Source organism: Mangifera indica, chromosome 13, assembly GCF_011075055.1.
Source record: "Mangifera indica cultivar Alphonso chromosome 13, CATAS_Mindica_2.1, whole genome shotgun sequence".
Lineage (NCBI taxonomy): Eukaryota > Viridiplantae > Streptophyta > Magnoliopsida > Sapindales > Anacardiaceae > Mangifera > Mangifera indica.
Window position 1 is genome coordinate 13,395,089 of NC_058149.1, and position 11,251 is coordinate 13,406,339.

At 30.6% G+C, this 11,251-nt stretch overlaps 1 pseudogene; it reads left to right on the forward strand.

The window, feature by feature from the left end:
- The first annotated feature begins 8,763 nt into the window (after positions 1-8,763).
- On the forward strand, positions 8,764-10,421 carry LOC123195074 (annotated as a pseudogene).
- The last annotated feature ends 830 nt before the right edge of the window (positions 10,422-11,251 follow it).

The following is an 11,251-nucleotide window of genomic DNA, read 5'->3' on the forward strand; positions in this document are numbered from 1 at the left end:
TAAACAAAATTTATTTCAATCATAGGTTATAAAATAATATTAATTTAAATATATTCTCCCACTCTTTAATAAATAATGCACACAATTGCATTTCCAATTCCTCATGCCTTGCTTACATAAAAAATTATTATTGTTGTTGTTATTATTAATAATAATTTTAAGATAAAATTCAACCCCTTAGTCACCTTTATTAATTTTAAATATAAATTAATGTTTGCTTTATCTAAAAGTTAACATTAATTAAATAATATTATTGGGTCACTTTATGTGAGAACAATGGAAAGGCTCAAATATCACCTCAAGGATGCAATGAACCCACTTGAATTTTAGAAGTTTTTGGATTGATTATGTTAATTACCTCTTTGGAAGCTTCTTTAGTTGATGTCTTATGTTGTTAATTAGTGTTAATTACCACTAATTAGCCTTCTTAGTGAAATCATTTGAATCGTCAAAATATTATGATTTTAGTTGATATTGCTGTGTTAACAGTAGGGTCTCCATTAGAGATGGTGCTTGGTTTGGCTTCATCATAATAACAATCTTCATCAATAAACACTACAATTGTATCATAGATTATGCTAACCCCACTACACCATATGTCACTTTAATTCTCCCATGTTCTTCAATCCTACCAAATCTTTCACTACCTCATCATAAGTAATAATTTTAGGCAGGCCGGATTTGATTCAGGCCAAGTTTAGGGTTGATTTAAACTCATATTAAATCTATAATATTTAACTTAAATTCGAACTTTTTTGAGTTAATTTATAGTATCGTCAGAAAGGTAAATAGTATCACTGATAAGATAAAAAATGTCATTATATAAATAAATAGATCAATTTCAAGTTTTAACAGCTAATTAGAGATAATAGTGTATTAAAATCCCTTAATCGAGAGCTTAAGATAGAGGTTTGAAAATGGTCAGTTTTTAACAAATTCAATACATATTGATACTAGTAGTCATCCATTCAACACAAGAGCTTGCATGAGATAATTGAGTATTTCCTAAGCTTCATTATTATGGATACAATAAAACTATGTGCATTTAGTTTTGAGTATATAATATGATATCCAAATAATATATTATCATATGATAATATATATGATGATACATCATCCGGATAGTTAGTTGAACACTCAAAATTTGATACGCATTGGTCTTATAGATATGTAGGCACTAAAATGCTCATTACCATTGATTGGTGCATGGGAAAGATTAAATATTGATTAATCATGATTAAAATCTTCAACTATGTACTTAAATCTTTCACCATTTATTCATAATGATGGATTTTGAATCAAATCTTCGCAGAGACAAAGTGGATAATATCATTAGCACATGCTATTTTTATGCGTATTCTATGATTCTAATGCTTTAAAAATGGCTGAAATTCATTGCCTTGATGATTAGCACTGACGTTCAAAAGTTCAAGGAAAAAAAAAAAAACAAAAAAGATTATATCACCAAACTCTCAGATCTGATGAAGCCAATAGTAATTAAGAAAGATAACAAGTGCTTAATTAAAATAATTATGGGCATAATCCCATGATTAATTTGTAGAAAACCGTGAGCTCGCGCGTGCGCACTATAAATATAGGTAAATTTTTTAGGTATAAACCGAAAGCATTAGAGGAAAATCCTAGAAAATTTGGTCATTAATTAAGATTAAAAAATAATAATAATCAAATAAAAAACTTGATCCATCATGATATTAAGTGGGTGGTGTGGAGGAAAGTAAAGCATGCAACTCACTTTGGCAGTACTTAAGTAAAGCTAATCACGATTAAGATTAAATTAATGCAGAAGATTAGTGTACATACAGGAGAAGCTGCAATAAAGATTAGTAAAGTAATTAACTTCACGGCGAAGTTCTTTGGTTGAATCAATTTTGTTAATTTGTCAAAAGTACTTTTCATGAATGAGTTTATAACCTATTCTTGGTGGTTGACTTTGAGTTTAATATAAATTAATAGCCGAAAAGTTTCAAAAAGTTAAATGTTTACCACCGTCCACTTATATTTGTGAATTTGTTAAATTTTTTTTAAAATGATTATTTTAATTTTTTTATGAAAATTATTATTAATATTTAATATAAATATTAATTTATTAATTTATCTTTATTAGTTTAAAACTTTGCCACTTAATAACGGTTTTAAAATTTATCACTTAAACTCTTAAAAAATATCAAAACTTTAACTAATTTTAAAATGTTACATTTTAACCAATTCTTTAAGAGTATAACTGTCACTTTTTAAACTATTGGGAAACATATTGAATTTATTAAAAAACAACCCTAAACTTTAAAAAACCCTTGATAATTTTATTAACATTTCTAATATATTTAAAAATGTAATTATTATACGGAAAGTTTTGAAAAGAAAAAATAAAACAAAAGAAAAGAAATAAGAGGAAAAAGAGAAAATAAAAAAGTGATGTAAAATGGCTTTTTTACTATCTCATCAAATGAAATTCACTAACAAAAATAAATGACAAGTAAGAATCTAATTTTTTCAAACTTAAAGGGTGAGAATTTCATTTTAGCAAACATTGGGTGGGAAATAGTATTTTGGCCTTTGTTAATGATAAATTAATACATAGATTAAAGATTAATTGAGTTTGCATGATCTTCTTCTTCAAGACTTTACATATAATTACTTCGGAAATCTACCAACCCAGATGATGCTTATTCCAAAGAACAAACCATGCGAGAAGTATTAACCGTGAAATTAATTAATGATAATTAGTAAATAAAAGAATAATAAAAAATTTTAAAAAAAAAGAAGAAGATTTGGACCATGCCAGCATTATATATAAATGCAAACAGGGAAAAGCTAAGGTTATTCTGAGAGGCTTATATGATTGCTATAAAATAAGTTCAAAAGAGAGCTTTTGGAACAACACAAAAACACTTTATTTTCCATCAAGAATCAGTCTGAAGAATTTGATTATGACATTCTCTTGATTATTGGAGAAGAGAATTATGCAAAGCTCATTATAAATATCAATATTCTCTTGACAGCTCTGTCTTTCAAAGGCAAAATTCCACAGCTCATGGCTTATGCTGTTTTATTGCTTGCCCCATATAAATGTTTTTATATAAGACACAGAATCACTTGTGGGCCATTTCTTTTTTTTTTTTTTCTTTCTTTTTTTATGAATTATTTATGTTTTCTAATCACAAATTCAAAGGTTGATTAGACTGTCGTGGGGCTTGGCTTTTTCCCATGATTGAAAGCATTTGTTCTCCAATTCTCAAAAGATACTATTAGACATTTATTATATTACATATACCTAATGTTTGAAATGATCTTAACCAAGATTCTTGATCCAAGATACACTTGGTTGTGATGCAAGATAATATAAATCAATCAATTATAAATCAAAATAAAATTATATGCACTTAATTTTAGATATTCAATTGGGTATAATATGATTATTTGATTATGAATTAGGAATTAATAATATTTAATAATATTATAACACATATCAATATTAAACTTTTAATTTATTTGATTCACTGATCATTAGATTGATCACTAAACCTAAGATTTGTTATACTTAACATAACTGATTTGATCCCAATAAAACAATTCTGTTCGAATGAGATTCTTTGTTATATATATATATAAAATAATAATAATAATATGTTATAAAATATGATATTAAATACTCAAAATTGAATACTCAACCCATTAAGAATTACCCATTTGTTATTAGGGCACAATCTTAATAAAAAATTATCATATGCATCAAATAGTGGTGTGAAGGAACATCTCAATTGTATAATATATATGTTGTATTTATTGAGTTGTATATTCTTCTTACTCCTTTCTGCAAAATTATATAAATCAAGATTCTCTTGCCCTTCTAAGAAAAATGAATGTTGAGAGTAAATTAATCTCCTTGCGGCACAGCATAATTAGGGGCATTTACTGAAATTTAATTATATTAGAGATATTTTAATTCATCGAATGTTGAGATTAAAATGTTTTAATTGTATTCATTGAAATCAAGATTCTATAAGGCTTCTCATATACTTTACGTATTAGAGCTGACGAAGCATGCATGCAAATATGAGCTAAAGCTTTTAAATTTAATATGCAATTATAAGGTAGGGAAAAAGAAAAGCTAAAGACAGGACATACGGTTGTCTTCCATGAGGGCAATGAAAATTTATTCAGTCAGTTAAGGACAATTTTTTCAGAGACTATCAATAGATTATTAGAGCTAATCATAGCACAAGATTGCCTCAAAACAACCAATGAGAGGTGATTATGCATTATTTTTATATTTAATTAATAAGATCTTTACGTTCCCATTGGTTTTGACTTGTTAATTGGCTAGCCAATAGCATGATATTGTCATGCTTAAACAGCGAAAATGAGTGAAATTTACTTTTCTTTTTTTTTTTTTTGTTTGAGTACTCAATTAGGTCTAAATGGTATTTTATTTGGATACTTAATTAAATATTTTTAATTAAATAAACATAGTTTTATTTTTTAAATTAAAAAACCCTATTTGATAGAACCTAATCAGTGGTTAGCACAACAATCCTAGAGTATTAGTGTAAAATCATTTATCAAAGTGTTAAGTCAAATTTAGGTTTTAGCCAATTATTTTAGTAATTTAACCATTTTTTTTGTTATATAGAAAATCGATGAAATTGCACTCTCGTTCATGTTCCTATTCTCTGATATTTAAAACGATGGTAGTGATTCTCTGGATAGGGTATATTCTTGAATTCGTAGCTTTGATTTGATTAGAACTCTTCGCAACCTTCAATTTCAAAGCCGAAACCATCTTTTAGTCACAAAGTTACTTGTCACCCCTTGCATGAATATCATTAGAAAATAAAAGCAAATTTAAATGCCTAGAGAGATTAACAACACTGACATGAACAATTGGAGAATGGGTTGTGTTAAGACAATTGATATTGCAAATGTAAGAAACCAATTTGGAGAAATGATTCATGAAAGAGAATAAATGAGGCACAAAGTAAAGATGATTATTAAGAGAAATAGATTAGGCTTCACACACTTGGAACCGCCCCACCAACATTGGTTTGCCAAATAAAATAGTCATTAAGATTGACTCAAATTCGCCAAGTATTTCTAGCTACAAAGGGAGCAAAACTATAACTTCTTTAGTGAGTGGATATATGACACTAATCCCCACCATTTAGAGATTGCAAATACACAAAAAGACTTCAAAAGATACATAAATTAGTGGAAGAAAAAATAAACAAAGATTGAAGTTTTGTGTAGATACACCTGAAAATGGCTTACATGTGAAATGAAAAAAAAAAAAGGTAATGCACTCACTAGCCCACTATAAATTCTAGGTGGGTTCATTGATTTTATATTATTTGTTATGTCATAAGATCATAATTTCCCTCTCAAGTTTCAAATATGGACGGCCACCTTAGCAAGCCCACCAATAATCTATGAATTTTTTTTCTTATTTATAAATATAAAAAAAAATACCCATTTGTTCATGTGGATGTGGGTAAATTTATTTTGTTAATAAGATTTTAGTTATGTTGTTTTTGGTTGTGTTGTCTCCTAAGGTATGTAAGGTGAGCAACAATCTTTTAGAAATTGACACATTTGAGCTAGTTTCAATTTCTGATATCACTGTGCTGTTATTGTTTTCAGGATTTGAGCCACCAAGTGTCGTTTCTCTAAGGGTTGTCAAGTGTCAACGGAGAGTTGCCATCGGAGTAAACAATGTTATGATGAATAGTATCATCAGATAGTAACTAGTATCACCGGAAGATGAATAATATTCTCAGATGAACAAATAAACTATTTCGAACTGAGCCAGCCACACTATTGAGCTTGAACTTGATTTGTTTGAACCAAGTCATGAATTCTCTGTGAACCAGATGGGAGCTACAAGAGTTGGGGAAATTTTTGAATTGAAGCAAAGAAATGGTCAATTGTTTTCCGGATAGGTAGCTGGACAAGTAGGCAGCTGCAAAGGACTGACTCATAATCTTGAAGTCCACTGGATTCAGGTCAGGCCCATTTTTACAATTACATATCTGCTGAAGATTTTTTTTTAAGAATTTATTTGAATCACAAGAAACTTTTAATAGAATGGGTTAGTTAGGCTTAATATGGGCAACAAAATAAGCCCATTACCAGTTGGATAAGAGTCTGGGCACATCAGAATATGAGGCAGAGAAATTTCTAAATATACTACCCTGAAACATCCAAAGGTCCAAATATTTGTTTTCCCTCAAGACTCATGCATGCATGTAATTTTATTCAAATAAATATATATATATATATATATATATATATATATATATATATTAAAAATAATATTTTGTTATGAAATTCATTTAGATATCATATTTACAGTTTTTCTAATATTCACATATATTATATAGAAAAGAAAAAGGGAAAAGAATTGGTAATTCAAATGGCAAAGTTTTTAGTATCATCACTTTCGTATAAAGATGACAATAAGGAGGGGAGGGGAGGGGAGGGGAGGGGTTTGTCCCTGTCCTCCATATGCAGGTAATAATTTTTTTCCCCTTCCCCATTTTCCTCAACTTAAATAGTATCATAATAATGATATTGTAGTAAATAATTAGATGTAGAATAGATATTTTCGTAAATAATACTTTAGAAATAATTGTAAGGTGAGAAGGGGACAATGCGGGGCAAAGATATATCTATTCTCGTCCTCACTTTGTCCTTATTCATAGAGATTGTTTTTGTTTCCATTTTTATCTTTGTTTATGTTAGAGGACCTCTTCCTCATACAAAGCATGACGAAGATCTTATTTTTAGGGTCAAATTGTTATCCCTACTTTCATGCCCAAAAATATAAAATTCATTTTATGATTATGAGCGGCTTACATTTTCCCATTGTATATTTGGTTTAAAAACATAAATCATACTATTTTATCTAATATATAAATCTTTTGATGGAAAATAATTTTGACACAATATCTTATTCTTTTTTCATTTTAACACTTCTTTCTCGTACATGGTTTTATTGGGTTTAAATTTGTGTAGATAATGGTTCTAGTAGGTTTGAGCTTGGATGGGTTACAATTTTGGTGGGTTTAGATAGATGGCTGATTGTGACAACTAAGGTTTTCAAATTTGAATTGCATATTTCCAAACTTATAAAATGGTCAAACTGTTATGTTTAACGATTTTAATGGGTTTGGGTGAATGGCAGTTTTGATGGGTTTGGATTTGGATATATGATGTTTATACTAAGATTGAGTTTCTATTAGTGATGGTTATGTTGATTAAAATTTTCAAACTTAAATTATATAACTAAATTACATATTTTTAAATATGAAAAACAGTTAAACTATCAGAGTTAAAATTTTAAAGTGAGATTTGTAAAAAGAACATTTTTTTTAAGTCTTCAAAAAATTTATAGATGCTAAAATTACTAGTTTGCTTTTCTACCATCATATTTTTTACAGATATAGGTTTTGGATAAAAAAAACTTGATTTATACATTTAATGTAGGCAAAAACCTTACCTTGGTAAGAAAATATAAATCACTCTATAATTATAATTTTGCTTCTAAGCAATTTGCATTCATGTATATATTATTCAAAACCTCCTAATTTAAATCCTTTTCTTTCAATTCTTTAGGCCCCCCAGGCAGACAATCAATAAAAGCGCCTCTCAATTAGGTTTTTATACTTTAAAGGGTGTTTAATTATTGATTCACATTATTTGAAAATTAAAGAATAAAGTAACATGTAACTTCCTAAATCAGATTATGAGCCAACATGAACATGCTTCTCTGGGGACAAATATTATTACAATATTGTGTACTAAATTATAAAATTAATAATAATAATAATAATAATAGTTGATATACATATCGATATATTGATTAAAATAAATACTAATTTAAATATTAATGATAATGTATCACTTTCCACATTATTACGTCAAAACACACAATACTTCTTTTTTTTCTCATTTTAAAAACATCAAATTTTGTATTGTCATGTCAAATTGTATAAGTAAGTTTATAAGATTTATCTATGTAAATAATATTATTCATATTAAAGATATTTTTACATCTTTCTTCTATACAAATATTATCTCTTTTATAGAATATTGTATGTTTTAGGTATCAAGAAACCTCCTATCATTATCTATTATGTCCCTTAAATTGGATTAAGTGTAATTTCATTTCTATATGACAAAGCTTTCTTGGCTTTCCTTACAAAGTTTTTTCATATGACCAAGAATTTAACTTGAAAGCATTAGAACAAGTTACTCTGACAAAATGTGTCCATGTTCAAACCCTAAACCCTAATTTATTGCAACCCATAATGACCCTGACCCATTGGAAAATGATAATTCAACTACCATCTCTCATATACATATAAAAAAAATGACAAGCTTGAAATGCAAGTGTGAAGATTCATAGAATGATATGGTTAAATGTGATATTCCCCATAATGAATTAAAGATGACACTCTCAACTTCTACTAAACCCTAATAAACTGGGCAACAGTCTGCTCTGATTTTGACCCAAAAGCCCACAAAATTAGAATTGCTTCACTCACAATCCCTTCCAAGCAAGTAGCTCTTCAAAGTGGCTTTTGTGTTCTCATATTTTTTTAATATGAGAGAGTATTTCCAAATTGAAATTGAATTCCATTACTCTACCACCTGTCCACTGGAGTAGAAACTGCAATAAATTCAGCCAGGGACAGTTGAAAGATAATTAAAAGGATGCCGGTGGTGGTGGTACATTGTTGTTCATCTCTTTTCCTATTATGAATGTTGCACCCCATTTGCTATTTCCTAACAACTAAAGCCTAAGCTTCATCTCCTATTCTCTCTTAACCACAAGTTTTTTGTTGAGTTAAGTCGCTTCAAGTCTCAATGGAATTTCGTTTCCTGCCAATCCTAGCATTTCTCACCGTATGCTTCTTAGAACTTGCATTGTTTTCAGGAAAGAGTTTTTCTTAGAATTACCTGTTTGTATGATGAGATTCTGTGTTTGTTTGCGTTTCAGCTAGCACTGGTGGCCAGCCATGCTGCTCTGTCTCCGGAACTTTACTGGAAGTCTGTATTGCCAAATACTCCAATGCCGAAAGCTGTCAGAGATCTCCTAAACCCTGGTCAGTATATCGAATCCAAGCTCTCAAATCATTGCCATGGATATTGAAAGCTACTTTTTTGTTCCTTGGACCTGTAAAAATGAATTCCCGCAATCATATAACAATTTGAGATTACTAAAATATGGAAAACATGATATAGTGAGGAGAAAGTTTGACGGCTCAAAAGCACCATGAGGAGAAAGTTGGTAGTTTGTTGTGATCCGAAGTTCTATTACATTATTCTCAGCATAATTAGGTCCTTTCTAATATTGTTACCATACTTGCAGACATGCTGGAAGAGAAAAGTACCTCTGTTGATGTAGGGAAGGGCGGTGTCAACGTGGATGCCGGGAAAGGAAAGCCAGGAGGCACTTCTGTTGCTGTAGGTAAGGGTGGTGTAAACGTAGATACAGCGGGCCATGTATTCAAAAATTACAAAAATGCTGCCAGTGAGGATCAACTCCATGATGACCCAAATGTGGCTCTCATCTTCTTGGAGAAGGACATTAAAGTTGGGACGAAGATGAACTTGCACTTCACTGAAAATTCAAACACAGCAGCTCTCTTACCTCGCCGAGTTGCCAAATCGATTCCTTTTTCATCTGAAAATTACCAGAAATCATGAACCAGTTTTCAGTGAAACCTGGATCAGTGGAAGCTGAGATAATGCAAAACACAATCAAAGAGTGCGAAGAACTTGGGATCAAAGGAGAGGAAAAATATTGTGCAACTTCACTTGAGTCAATGATTGACTTCAGCACTTCCAAGCTTGGAAAAAATGTTCAGGCATTTTCCACGGAGGTGGAAAAAAGAACTCAGTTGCAGAAGTATACAATAGCAGCCGGAGTGAAGAAGATGCCAAGTGACAAATCTGTAGTCTGCCACAAGCAGAACTATGTTTGTATATGCTGTATTTTACTGCCATTCAACTGAAACCACCAGGGCTTACATGGTTCCTTTGGAAGGTGCCGATGGGACAAAAGCCCAAGCAGCAGCAGTCTGCCACACAGATACATCAGCATGGAACCGAAAGCATTTAGCTTTCCAAGTGCTCAAAGTTAAGCCAGGGACTGTTCCCATCTGTCATTTCCTTCCTGAAGATCACATTGTCTGGGTTTCCACCAAGAAACCAGCAGCATAGAATCAGGCAATCTTATTCCATCCATTCAATCGGCAGATTTCGAACTGGATCAGTTTACAATATTACCTGTTTAATTATAAAATAATGTAGCTTTCCTTCGTTATGCATGCACTTATAAAGTTTGCTGTTGTTTTGTATGCCACACAAGTCTCCGGAAAATCTACTTACGATTATATTCATACTTAGCGATTAGATGCTCAAACTATTGCAGCTTCTTGCCATGAGGAGAATAAAACAAAATATATTATCAAAATTAAAATAACCGCAAGTTGCAATATGCAAATATCGGGAAGAACTTTTATTGAATACTAAGCAAATACAACCAAAAGGTAAAATAATATAAAATAAAACAACCTAGACGCTACGCTTAGGTCCAAACAGAGGGGTTCCATCTACCATAAGAATGGTGTGTTTGTGGGTGGGTGGGTTGAAATCGTTGGGTTGGGTTCAGTTATGGTTTGAGTGAATCATGGAGCTTAGGTTTGGGTAAAATGACTTTGGGCTTGTGTGATGAATGTTTTGGTTTGGGTGAGAGTTGTTTGGGTTTGGTTGTAAGTTGTTTGGATCTAGGTTGTAAATGTTTTGGTTTGATGAATATGTCATCTCGCAACCCATTTAAAAATGCTTCCAATAGAAGCTCGTCATGTCTATTAAAGATGTCAAAAGAGTTCGAACAGACATCTATAATTTGCCACATTATATGTCTATTGAAGCAACATTGATTCCTCATGGTGTGTACCATCTTGTGAGGGCTGAAAACATTGCAAGTCTTCGTTTCAGATCTTCTTAATTAGTGAATAGAAATAGAGCTTCTCTTTGCTGCATCCAGTTTGAAGCCATTTCTTCCGCACAATAAATACAAGTAATTCTAATTGTTGGTAAGGCTTGTCTTGCTAACCGCCTTTGTATAATCGTTAATTGTTGATTCTTTGATCCATGTGTTCTCTCTAATCATCTAATTTTTCATTAGACGAGATTATGTTATCTCTCTCATGAGAGTTTATTCTAT